General features: G+C 37.2%; 1 protein-coding gene and 1 pseudogene across 3 annotated transcripts in view; both read right to left on the bottom strand.

Moving 5' to 3' along the window:
• TNR (tenascin R) overlaps positions 1-17500 on the bottom strand; it is a 5843683-nt gene that overhangs the window by 1427532 nt on the left and 4398651 nt on the right. The window lies entirely within an intron of this gene.
• Positions 12588-16730, bottom strand: LOC122814262 (annotated as a pseudogene).

Here is a 17500-nt window from a genome sequence, read left to right as displayed (position 1 = left end):
AGAATTTAGGTTCACCATTTAATAAGTATTTATGAACATTTGAGGGACAACAAGGCAGCAGGATACCACCAGCCATGGAAGAACAGTATGGCGCTGTTATATAAAGACATTATTTAAGAAAAGTAAGTATTTTTTTCTTAAATAATGTTATTGTATAATAGCAATAACTGACTCCGTGGTTGTGGTATACTGAAATTTACCCATGGCTGGCTTTATTTAATCACTCGGGCTTCGCCTTCGTGATTAAAACACACCGACCTTGGGTAAATCTTCAATATACCACACCACGTCATCGAGTATTGCTTAATTATTCTTTAACTATTTCTTAATTAGACTTTAACTTGTGTTAGGACTTTATATGGTTTCCTTAGTTAGAAGATGGGATACTTTTATGAGACTTTTAGTTGTGCTAGGACTTTATATGCTTGGGATTATGTATATTTGGTTTCCTTAGAAGAAAGGGAACTTTGTATGAGACTTTAAACTGCAGTAGGCCTTTATATGTTTTGGATTGTTTGATAATGGAAGGAGATTTGTCTAGTACCACACCCAAGTATTTTTGATATAAGGTTGCTGGTAGTGGTGAACCAAGGTGTCATGAATGTGTAGCTCCTGCACTGAACTTAGTCTTTGGGGATTTTCAGAGAGCATAATTGTTTATTTTTGAGAACTAATGATTTGTTTGTTTTAGATACAGCAGCTCCAGTGTATGCTTATCTATGATCGGATTAATTTGTTTAACTTTTAGGAAGATTTGTGTGCTTCAATGCTTCAGTGATCACAATAACACCTTTGTAAAGTAGCAATTAATTTGTAATAAATTAAATGATAAGTAATTGGTAGAGATGGATAAAAATAAAGAACTTAAAATTGATGCATGAGGGGATCTCTGATAATGGTGTTTGCACAGCTATTATCTGTTAATCTTATGAAGGTTAAATTATAGTTGGTGATCCTGTTTAGAATACTGTCTTCTAAGAAACTACATTTAGGGAGATTTTGCTGTAAAAGTGAATAGTTGACAGTTTAAAACAAACATTTCATATATATAAATATGATACCTGCTAAATGGTCCTATTCCATGCTTCTGAGTATGTGATTTCTATGAGATATGAGGTTTGGGAACAAACCAGTTCCAGGAACATCTTCAGGGAAGGGTCAGGTAGGAATATCTATGGGATATAAGATGGTAATGGAAGGTTAGGGTGGTGGGGATGAAAGGGTTAAATTGTGAAGGTAGGAGGTTTGGGAGGAAATGTGGTAAGTGCAAGGAGGGGCTTAACTGGTTTTGTATGAGTGCAACTGGGAAAGGGATCAGATTTTGGTGTGGACTTACTATTGCAAGTATTATGTCTGTGATGACCAGTAGGTACTGTGGAGCAGGTAGTCCTTGGACTTTGAAAGACATAATGTTGCTAAGTAGCCATGCTCAGTGTGAGGTGGATGTGGATGGCATGGTTGCGGAGTTATCATTTTAAAATATAATCTTGGTCAAGGTAGTTTGGGTGTGTAATAATCATTGGTGAGGCGGCTTTATTTTGTTTGGCCCTTGGTTCTCAGTATTGTGGTATGCATTGGAAGCTTGGAAGCAGAGGTGGTGTGCATTCTCAAGGCTGAGGGTTTAGGTATTATGAGTAATGGTGGACTGGTGGTTACACGGTGTGCTTTATTGTCATTGTTGGTGGTTGTGGGGTGCTTGTTTTTGGATGGAATTTTTTTTTTTTTTTTTGGTGCAAGGGCAGCAGTTTCCAGGGCTGTTTGGGGTTGTTGATTAGCTGCTATGCGACCAGTCATAGGAAGCTGATGAAGAGCATGGATGGCGCTGATTTGGGTTGCTGCTGTGTTCTGCGGCTCCTGTACAGATTTTCACAGAATGTCCTCATTTTTGCCTTATAGTTTTGGTAAATTTTTTCCTTAACCTGTGGTTTTCTGGAAAATTAGTGGAAATCATTAAAGATTAAAGCTAGAAACAATGACAGGCATTTGAGTTTCAGATTTCATACCTTCATGCTCATGCAAAACCTGTTATTCTATCAACTTTCTAAGTTTGTAAGAGGAATATTTATTTTGGTGCCTTTGTCCCACTCTTATTAATGGCTTTGTCCAGATTCCTCTCACTAAGAGGTTGAGAGGGGTATGCTGTGACTTTGATTTCCATTGGAGTTGATGTTCACGTCACGGCAGTTAACTATAAATGATTTTGGTGGTGGCATAGTTATTCTTGGTGGATCAGTGTTTGGTTTGCATTCCGCCAAGCGGTAGGCTTGATTGCTTCCAAACATGCGTGGTGTAGTCTTAGCCATTAGGTGGGAAGGCGAGAAGTGCAGATTTTCACAGAAGGTCCAGGTTTTGCCTCACATTTTAATAGATACACACATGGCAGAAACTGAACTCTTGGAACTTTAACTGGCAAGTAGAAAGAACGGAAGGATAACTTCATCTCCTTTACCATTTGCTGGGGTGCCAGGCTCTGATTATGATTACTGACATATCTTGAGGTTCAGGAGCTACTTCATTCTTTTGTAGAGCTTAGGGAGCAAGTTGTGCTGCGTCCAGTTGGGATTAGTTCATTTCTCATGGGGGTTTGTTGTTTGTTAATTTATTTATATTTTTAGCTTTTCAAATAGCAGAGTGTGATAAAAGAAAAAAAAAACAGTTGTAGTGCCTTCATTTGTGAAGCAACTATTACTTCTAAGACAGTGATTCGGTGTTATATGAATATGAATGGTAGTCGTCTTTTTAAGCTCAAGGAGTTGAAGTGACGTGCACCTCGTATTTGCATTTCCCCCAGGTTTCTATCTACTCTGACTTATGTTGCTTTCTTGAAGACCAGTCTGGGACTATATATTTTACAATAAAAGTGTTGCATTTTGAAATGATTAACTAAGCCCTCTACAGCATAGATAATATTTTACAGGTTAACTGGTAACCGATCAACAGGTAGGATAAGTTGACATCTCACTGTGACAATACCGCAGTAGTATGATTAAATGTAAGTAATTGTTTGCAGCTGCAGAATTTTTATGTGACTTCATGTTTTGGCAAGAAACCAGCCAGTTTATGATGACAGGTTAAAGGCTGGCGATTGAGACAAGGACAGTTCTCTGCAGAGTAGATGTTAATGTGAGTTGATCTTAGATTTTAGGATACTCCGTTCTGGAGGTTTGGTTACACTGTAGGCATTCTATAAATTATTTGTGGTTAAATTAGAACAACAAAAAGAAGTGAAAGGCAATGGGCTATGCACTTCCAATGGGCTTTGGCTGTTATGCTTACAATGGACTTTGGCTGGCGACTTGTGTAATGCAATGCTCCTTAATTGGTATTGACCGTTTTGTGGACTTGCCTACAGTATCCTTTCCCTAGTTATTTTTAGAAGCTATAAATGCACATATTCCATTTGTTAAAGCAGTGTTTTAAGTTGCCAGAGATGGAAATGCTTGATCCTTAGTGGCAACTGACAAGGTTCTTTGGCTTCTATTGATCAGTGCTATTCTGTATTACTTAATATTACAGTTCTGTGTAAGAGTGGATTCTGTGTTATCTTCAAATGTTTTCTAACCAATTATTGCCTACTGCACTGTTATTTTGAGAAAAGATGAATATGTGTTTTACTGTTACTATTATATGATTTCTGCCTGGTATTTAATCCACTACAAGCCCTGAGGTCAGCAGTCCATACATTATGGTCTGTTTAACTTCTGTCTCTCTCAGTCATTGCACACACACTCCACAGACACCACAGATCCCATTACAACCACTCCATATTTCGTTATACCTCTCCTAACAGCACACATCTGCACTCAGTCAGATCACCCTCATTCGTCTTACTTTACTGCTCATGGAGGTGTTGTGTACTTTGCAATAACTAGCCATATTCTTAACATCAATTATTATCTCTTTTTACAGCACACTTGGTCTGCCTTTATCATCCCAGCTCAGGCCATCCCCTCCCAACAACTGCAACATTGCCAAATAAAACAACTGCTATGGTCCGGGTTCTTTCTATAGTTATTTCAAGCCAAGAATAACACTTTTAATAAGGATACCAACCTGAAGAGTCTAACATAGGTGACTGGATGTTTACAGTTCTTATTACTGTGGCTGGGTGATAACAATTCTTTTTAATAGCAAATGCACACTTATATGCCACAAACAAGTTATAATTTAGCTGCTCTAAGTTTTAACAAAGGAAGATGGGAAATATGATCATTTAGACCTAGATTTTTGTTTGCCTCCAAGACTTTTTGCCAATAGATTTTCCTAAATGCTAACTTCATTTCCCAGGGGCCTCCTCTGATGTCCCTGGATAATAATTCAATTTTAACGGCTAGTATTTAACATTTTATATTCTTACATTATTTTTTCCAGTTCTATAGGAGTTTTAAATATCTTATATTTAACATTTATGGCTTGTGGTATGTCTTTTTAATTGTATATCAGGATTTAATTGCTTTGTGGGTGGGTCCTTATTTAAATGCAGGCACTTGTACTACTCTATATTTTCTGATGAAGTCTGGGAGGTTCTCGGACAAAAACATATTGAATTTATTGTGAGTGTTAAACTGTGATTGCTTATTCTTTGAGCCAATAAAGAGTGAAGTATTTTACATTTCCTTGCTTCGGTCCAGTTCTTTTGGATATTTTGTGGTGTTTCTGGACTGTTTCCTCAATTTTGTTGGTTACTGGTGATATTATGGAGGATATGGAAGGACACACGCCTACCGAGACCCAAATGAGATGTCATCATGGGTCTGAGTTGGGGGAATTTCGTAAATTGGTGGATCAACTTACACAGCTTGTTGACCTACTCACTCCTATTGGCCAGGGATTGTCAGCCCTGCTTTTGAACATCGGTATTCCATGCAACCAGGAATTAACAGCCATTTCCGGCCTTCCGCAATGTGTACAAGGGCCGAAGCAAGTTCTTCAGAAAGGGAGCTTGCCACTTTCAACTTCTCAAGGGTGTAATGAAAGGGATACACTGGAAAGTACACCCAGTGTCTTTCACATGCAGGGAGAGTTATCTCCGGTGATCGAGGAAGAAGTTGGCCAGTCTTCACAGAGGCTGAATCTTTCGCAGGTGGATTTAAAAACCTGGCTGATGCACAAGCCATTTTTTTGGAAACTAGAGACTGTTGCTGTCAATGAACCACTTATGGACAATTACGCTAATGGACTCAACAAATTGTATGATGTTCTCTTAAGGTACAAATCTTTGTCACTGGACAATATGTATTTAAATGAATGTGTCATGGTTGGTATTGTCCCTAAGGGTTAACGAGTTTATAAATACCCGAACAATGTTATTGCAGGCTCTGAGTTTCATTCTGAACTCCTAGCCATTTTTGATAAATGTGGTTTGGACATTTTGAGGTCCATTATTAAAAATAATGAGCGAGAAATGGACAATTTAAAACTGTATATTGACAGTTTAATTAATGCCATTACGAGTGATTTGCTGTTTGGGGCTGAACATGAAAGGGCTATATATTTTGATGTCAGACGTTGTGTGGATGACAGGTGTGACGATATTTTAAGAAGGAAGTATAAAAAAATGGATAGGGACCTGAAGGATGACAGGGATGGTAAACAGTACCCTGCTCAGAAGGTACAGCACAATTTCACACCATAAGAGGGTGGTGGGTATTCAGGAGGTAATCAAAACATGAACAAACATGATTTTCATGATATGCATAACAACCAGAATTCCTCTTTACAATTGCAGGAAACTGATAATGTAGAACAGGAAAATTAGTTTGTCCCCCCTCGTAGGTCAGAAAGAATTAGAAATATGAACAACCATCAGGGCAACCAGTTTTACAGGGAACCAGGATACTGGAAGGGAGGGGGGGGGTACTCCAGGTACCGGAGATGAATGGTGATTTGATGATTACAAGAGAAAACAATGTTTTTAGTTATTCCAGTTTCCATATTTTTGATTACAGTGAAGTGGATTGTTTTAGATTGTTTATGAAATAATTTAAGTTTATTCCAACACAGAAAAGTAACCTTTCAAACGTTATATAAGATGTTCGTACATAAACTGAATTTAGAGTACATCTTTGTGGCCTCAGAGGGCTCAACAACTGCTCTCTTGCCAAATATTTGGATTGGAGAAGAGCATATTTTGTTGGAATCCTGGGATTTTTAAGTAATGTCAAGTCGGAATTGTTTTGGCAAGAACTGTTTTTTGTCACTATTGACATCACTGACTTGTTTTCTGTGATCCCCATGACATTGGGGATTAATGTGGTTAGAAGAGGCCCTTAGATTACAAGAAGGAGTCTCAGATAATGATATTTTGTTTGTATTGAATTGGTCGAATTGATTCTCAAGAATAACTTCAGATTTTTTGAAGGGGAGTTCTTTTGGCAGGAGCGTGGGGTTGTTACGGGTGCCAATTGTGATCCCACATATGCCAATATTATTTTGGTGATGTGGGAGCACAAATTTCTCTTCAACAGTACATTCTCCAAATGTTGGAGGATGTACAAAAGATTTCTGGATGACATTTGTCTTTTTTGGGAGGGCACTATGCAAAAGTTGGATGAATTCATGGGCTATTTGGCACAAACTACTACATTTTTAGAATTTACCCATCAGGTTACCTTTGATTTGGTGCATTACCTGGACATTTCTATTTTCAAGATTAAGGGGGGGTTTAAATCCAAAATTTATAGGAAGAAAACATTTTTAAATTCCTATATTAGGTACTCTAGTACCATCCTGCTTTTCAAAAAAAAGGTATCATTAAAGGTCAGTTGGTTAGGGCTAGCTGTATGACCTCATTAGATGAGGATTTTCACACTGAGTGTGATATTATAGCAAGGATGTTTGAGGAAAGACACTACCCTGGGACCCTGATCTTGGATGTTAAGAAGGAGGTACTCATGGGCAGACAGGATAAATACCCCCAATACTAGGTACAGGTTCTTTTATGGTGGGTAAAAAGACACTTGATACTTCAGATCTACATTACAACAGAGCCTTTGTCACAAATTTCAGTGGTGATGCCTATTTTCTTAAAGGTATTTTAGAGAAAGAATGGAATAAATTCATTGAACTTACAGATCTAGATGTTTTTAAGAACCAGCCCCTTAAGGTTATTTATAGAAAGGGACAGAACATAAAAAATGTGCTCGAACAAAACCAGCATAAGCCCGTTTTTTCTCACAGAAAAGTAGGTACATACAGGTGTGGTGCCTGTCCCCAATGTCCCCACATCATTCACGATGAAAGTGTTTTCATTAAGGCGAAAAACAAAAAGTTGGTGGGTAGAACATACACCAACTGTAATACTTAGAGAAGCTAAGTTATAACTTGTTTGTGGCATATAAGTGTGCATTTTAACAGATAGTATTTAACATTTTATATTCTTACATTATTTTTTACAGTTCTATAGGAGTTTTAAATATCTTATATTTAACATTTGTGGCTTATGTGTATGTCTTTTTAATTGTATATCAGGATTTAATTGCTTTGTGGGTGGGTCCTTATTTAAATGCAAGCACTTGTACTGCTCTGTATTTTCTGATGAAGTAATTTATTGTGAGCGTTAAACTGTGCTTGCTTACTGTTTGAGCCAATAAACAGTGGAGTATTTTACGTGCCTTTGCTTTGGTCCATTTCTTTTGGATATTTTGTATTGTTTCTGGACTGTTTCCTCACGTTTGTTGGTTACTGTTATCTCACAACCTTATCTCTCCCTCCCAACACAGTTTCAGACTGAAACACAGCACCAACACAGCCCTAATTAATTCCTCTAACACCATCAACCAACATAGAAATTCAAACCAGCAAGTAGCATCTATCTTCCTAAACATGTCAAAAGCATTCTGCACTGTCTTCCATCAGAAACTGCTTAATACTCTTGCCTCACTAAACCTATCAAAGATTTCCCTCTCCCCATTCCTAAGCTATCTTTCTGACAGACAAGCAGTATGATGGAAATCTGAACCAGCACCACTTCTGTCTGTCTCAGTCAGATTCCCCCAAGGATCCATACTAGGGCCCCTTCTTTTCACCATCTTCTGTAATGATCTAGCCTCATCCACAACACGTGATAAAGTAGTTCAGTATGCAGACGATTCAATTTTAATCTGCTCTGCAGATACCTTACCAGACCTCCAGATAGTAGTCCAACAAGCGTTTAATGATATCAAAACATATCTAAGTAAATCACTACTAATCCTTAACCCCAAAAAGACACAGTTAATGCTATTTACAAAAACATGCATCTGGAGTGTTTTTCCTGTCCTCCGCTGAAGATTGGCTCATTCTAAGTCAGACTTTCCCACTAAACAAATGTTAAATAAAATAAATAAATAAATTTACCAGCAGCAAACAATCACCTACCACCCCTCCTTTCACCATTCTCTCAGCAAACAACACAGTCATCCAACCAGTTGAGCATACAAAATTCCTCAGTGTGACTATCAACAACAAACTCAGATTCGACCAACACATAGCTATCACAATTAAGAAAGTTCACGTTAAACTTGGCTCACTGTACAGAAACTAGCCATTCCTCACTGATAATACTAGACTAGCCATATCCAGAAACGTCCTCCTCTCTATGCTCCTTTATGCATTCCCCCTTTTTACCAACTTTGACTTAACCAAATTGGAAACTTGCTACAACAAAATAGCCCATTCCACAGCCAACCTTCCCCACCAAACCCACCATTGTATTGCTCTACATAAATTAAATCGGTTCACACTCACTAACCTTCTCCATCTCTACCAACGTAAATTCACACACAATATCATCCTCCATCCTGACAGTTGCCTGTCCCTCAAGGAACTTGTTGTTCCCTAGTCATGCCCACAAAGTCTAAGATCTGCAGAAAGAAACTTGGTCACAGTAAACAAAGCTAACAACACTCATGGCGAAGCCCTATTCTCAAATCAAATAGCCAAATTATGGAACTCTCTACCCCACACCCTCTAAAACAGACCTGAATCTACCAATTTCAAACAACTACTGTTTGAACATCTATCCAAAAACTGGCATTGCTCCTGCACCAGACCTGATTGACGAGATATTTATAACTCTCTGACAATACAGTTCACTCCTTACCTCATCTTCTCCCTATCCTCAATGTTACTACTGCTCATAAAAAATATATAAAGGAAATCTCATTTGTTCATAACTATTATTTAATATGTACACAGAACTAATTTTATTATTCTCGGAGTGATTTTTACTGATATGTTTGTGTGATTTCTATTTTGAACTTCTATCTTCTGGAAAACAGTATTGAATACTTCTTTGTATAGACTAAACTGGATGATGTATATTCTGCACTTTACTATATGTGTACTATTGTACTAATTATTGTATTTTGCTTATATTTCTATGGAGCTTTTCTCCCCGGGCCTCCACTGAAAACGGGCTTCTGGCCCAGTTGGACTTTCCCAGAAAACAAATATAAATAAATAAATAAATAAATAAATAAATATCCTTTCACACTTTTATAAGGTCTCTATTCCATCCAGATGTTTACAATTCACTATTATGGATAACTCTGGAACCGCTAGCAGATGGGGTAAATTAGGAGGGGAAAGTGTGGGTGTAGGCAGGGCCTTAAGTATGGGATGTTGTTGGTGGGTGGTGCAGGGTTTTCACTCCCTTGTGCAAAGTGTGTGGGCATACATCCAATTTTTCAGTGTGGTCATCGAGAAGGGAAAGTGGTCAATTTGGGCTTTTTTCTAATTGAAGGGGAAGCATTCCTCCTTCGCTTCAGGGATTTTAAGACTTTGGGGTGGGGTAAGTTTTGAGGGGAGGGGTGTCTTTGAGGGGCCACAGGGGAAGACTGAGTGATGGTTTAACCATTGAGTTGTGAGCATTACAGCATAAGCTCAGGTAATTTCCTGACTTGATAATGGTGGAGGAATTTTAGGGTTTTCTGTAGGTAGTCAAGGGTTAAAAGTGAGGCTCAACTGGTAAGAACTGGTGTTTGATTTGGGGGTAGGAGGAGATTTTTTTGATGATTTGGAAAAGAGTGGGGTGCAAGCTGATCCTGTGCTCATTTGGGTGTCCTCCTTTAGACAGTTTTAGAGATCGGTGGCTGAGAAGGGTGTATTTGAGTCTGCTTTGGTTATTACTGGTGCAGGAAGAAGAGTGGCCGTGGCTGGGCATGGGGTAGAAAACAAGTTTACTTTGAAATGGCCATGCCACTGGGGTTTTTATTGGCCTGTACCATGTTGACAAGTTTGGCACTGCACTGCATTGGATTGGGTAGCATCAGCTGGGTACTCAAAAGGTGGTGCATTAATTGGATGATTTCTTGTTGGTAGGTGGAGGGTTTGAAGGAGTGATGGAAGGGTATGTGGGTGTTTTTGACAATAATACTGCAGTAATTATTTGATTTGGAAGCCACACTTGTGCCATTAAGTGCTTCATGTTTCTGTTTGATTTGAAGTGCTTTGTTCAAGTCTACAAGCCTACATCTGATGAAGTTTTACAAACGAAAATGTAATTCAGGACGTTAATGCAGAGCTTTGTTTTTGTGCTTTGGTTGTGACATTAAAGGAAGAGAATTCGACTGTCTGCGAGCTTTATTGTATGCCTTCCCAGGTCTATTGTTTGTCATTCTTATATCCACTGAGTGTCAAAAAGGGGCTGCAGTTAGGCTGGATGGCACTCAGTTGGGGTTTTCCCTGTTTTGGGTGGCATTGGGTTCCTTAGTGTCCTGGTGGTAGATTTTGTAGGTAACTATTTGGGAATAACTCCGAAGCTACAGTTGGTAGTTAGGATAAATGAGGATCTGTTTATTTTAAAGATGTTATACCTGTGCATGTGTACTGTGTGGTTGGAGGTAGCACCATAGTTATTTTGGCTTTGGAGAGGTCTCATCGGTTTGTTAATGTTAAGCTACTTAGGCAACTGGCTGCTTTGGGTAGTTATGATAGGGCACTGGGATGGCTATGACAGGGATCTATTTTGGTTCAGAGAGGATGGAGTATACCTGAAAGATTTTGGTGTGGACCTTTTCAGTGTACATTTATGCTTGTTTTGGAGGCTTTGTTGAAGGTTTTTGGAGTGAATGAGGGGGAACAGCACATGTAAGGCTGGTTGGCAGAGAATATAGTATCGGATGTTTAATTCAATGAGTTGTGGAATGGAAGTAAACGATGGGCTGCTGCTTGATAAGTAAGTACACGAGTGGAGGTAAGGACACTGCTTCAAAAATAAAATAAGTGAGTGGGTGTGAGGATGCTGCTTAGTTGGTTAGGGTGAGCAGGGTTATGCTGCCCTACTAAATGGTTATATGCATGTTAGTAAGCAGCGGTGGTGAAGTCACTGCTTCATAAGTAAAAATAAGTGAGTGAGTGTGAGGACTCTGCTTATTTGGTTAGGGTGAGTAGGGTTATGCTACCCTACAAAATGGTTATATGCATGGTAGTAAGCAGCGGAGGTGAAGACACTGCTTCATAAGTAAAAATAAGTGAGTGGGTGTGAGGACGCTGCTTATTTGTTTAGGGTGAGCAGGGTTATGCTACTCTACTAAATGGTTATATGCATGTTAGTAAGCAGCGGAGGTGAAGATACTGCTTCATAAGTAAAAATAAGTGAGTGAGTGTGAGGACTCTGCTTATTTGGTTAGGCTGAGCAGGGTTATGCTACCCTACTAAATGGTTATATGCATGTTAGTAAGCAGCGGAGGTTTGGACACTGCTTCATAAGTAAAAATAAGTGAGTGGGTGTGAGGACGCTGCTTATTTGGTTAGGGTGAGCAGGGTTATGCTATCCTACTAAATGGTTATATGCATGTTAGTAAGCAGTGGAGGTGAAGACACTGCTGCAAAAGTAAAATAAGTGAGTGGGTGTGAGAACGCTGCTTAGTTGGTTAGGGTGATCAGGGTTATGCTGCCCTACTAAATGGTTATATGCATGTTAGTAAGCAGCGGAGGTGAAGACACTGTGGACAGTGGGCACATATTTCCTATGTGATGTCAGTAGCTGTGCTGTATGGGGACATTAGGAATATATCTTTTTATTACATGTTTATATATCTGGGGAAGGGTATTGCATGTTCATATTAACATAATGTGTCAGGCAACATATGCGTATATCAACGGTTGTAATTTTGAGTGCAGTAAGTGACAACAATGTTATAGTGGTAATCATTTTTTCTAATGTTTGTTAATATATGTTTATACTAGACTATCAGTCTGCAGAGTACTACAAGCCTAGTCAATAATCAGTAGTCAGAATCAAACCCTGTATTTTGCATCTATGAGGTAAAGACCTTAACCACTATGCTGACCACTCCCTCCTCCTTTTTTTTTCTTTTTCTTGAAAACAAATGACTTTATTATTATTGGTGTTAGAAAGTAAACATCTCCATCACTGTTCACAGACATACTCCTGTGCTACAAACAGTTCTGGACTCTTGAAAAGTTCCAATCATCTAAGGTTACATTTTACTCTGTCAAATTTTTAGTGAGTAAGATGCTTCAAAGGTAATTCTTCAGGCTACCATTATTCTTCTGGCCTATTAAGCTGCAACTATAAATAAGATGTTCTCCATACTTCTTCCAGGTCCTCAGATGTAGCACATCATAGAAAATGTAAGGCATTATTTAACAATCAGAACGGCACTGATGCAGCCATTATTTTCAGGATTGTTTGTCACTTTAGTATACTTAACCCAGATAACTTTGCCTCCTTGTGTGACCAGGCCAGGTTCAGTAACATTTACTTCTATGACAGTTCCTTTGGTAATTACAACTAGTGATGTGAAGAGAGGAAATGATTTTTCTTTTTACAGCATTAAAATGGCAAAATATTGCTTTTAGTTCTGGATGGATTACATGTGCTTTTTTGAGCCATAATCTGATTAGTCTTATGAATCTTTCAAACTTTGGAGGTTTTTGAGTAAATCCATCGCTCAAAAAAAAAAAAAAAAAACAGAAGTTAGTAACCATACACTTGCAGGCCCTCTTATTTCTCTTTCCTGTGCAAATAAACTTGAAAAACTTTGTTTCACCTTGGGCGTGATGTTTTGGCACAGGAACTTCACATTTACCGGTATTTTCTTTGCTCTTCTGCTTATCATGTTTGACAGCACTTTGGTTTGGGACTGTCCCTTTCTGCCCAAACAGGTATTCTGGTGCAGCTTTTTTGGGTGTTTTCTCATTTTTCTGCTATTTGGAGTTTCTCTTTTCATGCAGCTTAATGGTTTTCCTCATCTGGAGCTTCTCAGCATGATGCGGCTTGTGGTATAGTTTAGCCTCCAGTTCCTAGACCTTCCTGGAATGATAGTAAGCTTCTCTCCCTTCCTATTTTAATCTTTGTTGTAGATTATATAAAGGAGGGTTTGGTAGCATCTCATGGCCTGGAGTATTTAGGTGAGGTGTTGCTGTGTTGTCATGTATTACATTAATAGATTATAGAAAAATAGGTCATATTATTTATCTTGTCATCCATTGTTCTTATGCTAAGATTATTGATTTATGGACACTTTGGGAAAAAAATAATGGTTGGTAATGTTTTTGACTGACTTTTAACATATATTGGGATGCCCAAGGAGTGGATCAACAATGCAAACAAATACAGATAAGAAAATATAAAATATGAACAGAGGAGGATCAAATCAAGCAACAGAAATATGCATGCACACATTCCACGGAGTTTATCTGAAAAGAACCAGGAAATGCACTAAGGTTGGGGAAGCGATGTCTGGAATGCATCCTATGCATGCTGCTGTGTACTGACATAGGAGATGACATCCATTAACATTTATTACAATTTAGTGTGTGGGCCTGTTAAGCAGTTTCATTTAAAACTGTCATTTGTCTTATGTCGGGAAAAAGGGATGCAAAGTCTTGCAAGTAAGGGGTAAAACAGATGGAATTTCAGGAGTAAGCTCTAGAATCATGACTATTAGTTAATGACTGTGGGAAGGCCTACAGAAAGAAAACATCAGCTAGTATTCATGCATGGCTGAAATTAACATGGGGTAACAGCAATGGCACTTCTTGTCAGATAAGGTCATTTTAAGGATGTTAGGAAGATGGACAGAGTACGAAAACAGGATACCTTAAGGGGGCTTCAGACCTTAAAGTGTGAGCATGATAACAATCCCTAAAATCTTGCAGATAACTGATGCACTAAGCAGAGCAACTACAGACCTTTGCATCTGCTAGCATAAACTACATGAGATAAGAGCTTCCTCCCTGACCAGAGTAAGTGTGTTTCTGATGTTTCCATAGGATATTATTTAACACAACAATGTGTATAGTTACCCATGGAATCCTTAATTTACTGCTTATTTCTAGTCCCTAAGACATTAACTGCCCATGAGTGAAATGCACACTTTTTTAATATAAAGACTGCCAAGATGCTGCCCATCCAGACCAGTATGCAGATGTGCAGTGATGTGGGATTCATGTATCTCACCCCTGAAATCCCAGTATTATTTCCACAATTCTAATAAGGAAGATGCCTGTGCAGGTAAAATATCTTAGACATTGTGGGGAAACAAGGAGCCAAAGCAGAGGAAGTGACATGCGGTATAACAGAATGGAATGTAAAGGGTAACGTTAATAAGTACAGTACGATTACGACCGCTACTTCGATCCCTTGAAGACTGTGTATAATAACTGGTTTACACATTCTCAGAGCTCTTACTTCACTGGGCATCAAGGTGTATTTAGTGACATTAGGTCAGAGTCAGATTGTAAAAACCTGAATGATTGCACTAAACATGAATATAGATTCCAAATGTGGAGCACCTTGCTCTCTCTTGAAAGATGCATGTATATACAAATAGTCTGAATCTTAATTTGAAAAAGAAAAACACATGCTTGTCCAGTTTTGTACACAAACCTCATTAAATGAAGACTTTGCAGTAGAAAGAAGTTGTTTGGGATAGTGTACTCTAATTCTCAACATGTTAAAGATATGACTCTTGCTTCTACAAGGTACCAGTAAAAGCAATGCTGCTATGTCAGTGGATCAAGAGGTAGCATGCTCACTTTTGGCTTTGGAAGATCTAAAGGCTGTGGGTTCTATTCACATCCCAGGTGACTGGATTTATTTTCCATTGCTGGCGCTGCAGTGCAGCATTACATGGTGCTGCTCTCCTGATTGTGTCATCTATCAGATGAATCATTAAACTAAGTCCATTTTGCCTAAGCTGGGGGTATGTAAAAGATCTCATGGCATTTATCAAAATGGTGTAGAGGCTTTATTGTTACTATTTTTATTAACAATATTTACAACATTCACCATATTCTAAATTATATTTATACATTTTTAACACCAAATAATTCCTTTTAAACTCATATTGTTTTTTTTTACTCTTGTGCATTTACCAAATCTTGTTCAATCATTTCCTCAAATCCATATTTTTTTCTTTTTTTTATATTTAATTTGAGCTTTTACAGTTCTTTTTAACATTAATTTCTGTACAAAATCAAAATTGTTTCTGAATGTCTTGTAACACTTTTTTATCATGGTATAACTCCAAGTAAAATGTTTACATAATACTTTCATATCATAACCTCCTGTCTTTAAGTGATCTAATTCTGTTTTCCATTCTTTTATTTTTTACTATGTAACTTGAGTTCTAAACTCTCATAACACTTATTTCTTTACTTCATTACTACACCACTCTAGAAATCTTTATTGTTTTTCCCTTAGAACTTATGCTACCAAAGTCTTTTCTTTATTATGTATTTCCACAATATATATAATATAAGTCTAAGGTATCTAGATATACCATTGTTTTCATCCATCCTAATTCACCATCTTTCTACTCACTACGCGGTATTCTTTGCTTGATCCCACCCAATCTAGATACCCAAAGACACCCAATTATCATTTCTAATAATCTTTTTTCATATTCATTTGGTAACATAAATACTGGCCCAATGCAAACCAACTTTTGCAGTACATAAGCATGAAGTAAATATACATTTTTATTAAAGAACATTTGAAATGCACTCCACAGTCGTACAGTTTCCTTACTTTCTTCTATTTTTCTTCCAATTTTTGCTTTACAATACCATGACTTTCAGACCTCCTATCCCTGATACTTCTTTCGGCTTTAGAAAAATAAATTCATCCTACTTACTGTCTGTCCAAATCATATGCTTTTATTGAATTCAATGTTAATTCTATATTAGCCAACTCCCTATATTTATTATTTATTTCAACCAAATCTTATTTTTAACTATTATAAATATATAATTTGCATATGATATGCATATTGGTATCTCCATTCTATTCCTGATGTCTCACTTCATAGCTTCTGTGTTTTCTTTACTTTTAATGATTACTGCCCTCATTGCTAATATAAATAATATTCCCTTTAATTGACATACTTGCTTCACTCCATTTAGAAAAATACATTCCATTTACTATATATTTGCCTGAACATATTTTCAACTTTTCTGTGTAATCCATATTACATTGCATGGTACATTTTTATGTTCAATAGTGTCATATGTTTTCTCCATATTACATGCCAATAATTTCACTTTTAAAATAATATATCACTTATTTTATGATATTCAACATATCTTCTACTTTTTTCTTGTACTCCATCAATACTTTCATCAAATACTCCATTCATTAACTTCCGAAATATTTTTGTGTTATTTTCATGAATGGCTAATTGTCCGTGTTTCCTAAAGTCAATGGTCTCCAATTCTGAAAATGTTCTGTTTTCACTTTTCTTTTTATATGCCAGTGCCCTCAGAAATCTGTCTGCCATCTATTCTGTTCTTCAACCATTCATTTCTTAATTCTTCCATTAAACTCTTCTATTTTTCTTCTCTTCCTTACAAGACCTTGTCTTCTTTATGCTGGTCATGCTGAATTATCCTTATTAGCTTCTTCAGTTGTGTTATTTTTTATATCTTCCTGTCTAAGCCTGCTCACTAAATCTCAATACTCTCCACCTTATCTTTCTGCAACACTTCTTTTCTTTATACATGTTTTATACATGCTTGTTAAATATTTCACTACTACTGTTTGCATATTCTGTTGATCTTTAGGTATCCATATAATTATTATATACACATCATCTTTTCTTCCTCAACTTTTAATTTTTTACCAAAAATGAAGAAACATATTTACCATTTTTCTGTTTTTCTCTCCCTTAATTTACATATGTTTTGTGAGAATCATTTGTCATATTGTTAAACACATGATATTCTTGTTTCCTCTCCTTCCATAATTTATTTTCCATATATATATATATATATATGTACACTTTGTTAAACTTTTCTATCCAGTATTTTCTTTTTCATTAATCCAGAAAAACAACTAAATAATCTTAAAATGTTTATCAGTAAAGCTTGTAGCATCACTAAAAAACTGGCATTCCTATTCATCAGTCTTTGTATCATCAACTTAGTAGACCCAAATCTTGCAATGCCTTCTTTCGGAATGGCTGGCCACACTTTTCACTATCTAATGCACAAGCCACCTTCTTATTGCAAGAAAGCACTGATATATCATATATGAAAACTTGTGGAGGAA

This window comes from Protopterus annectens, chromosome 10.part0, assembly GCF_019279795.1.
Source record: "Protopterus annectens isolate FY-2018-M chromosome 10.part0, PAN1.0, whole genome shotgun sequence".
Lineage (NCBI taxonomy): Eukaryota > Metazoa > Chordata > Ceratodontiformes > Protopteridae > Protopterus > Protopterus annectens.
This window is presented reverse-complemented; position numbering and strand designations above follow the sequence as displayed.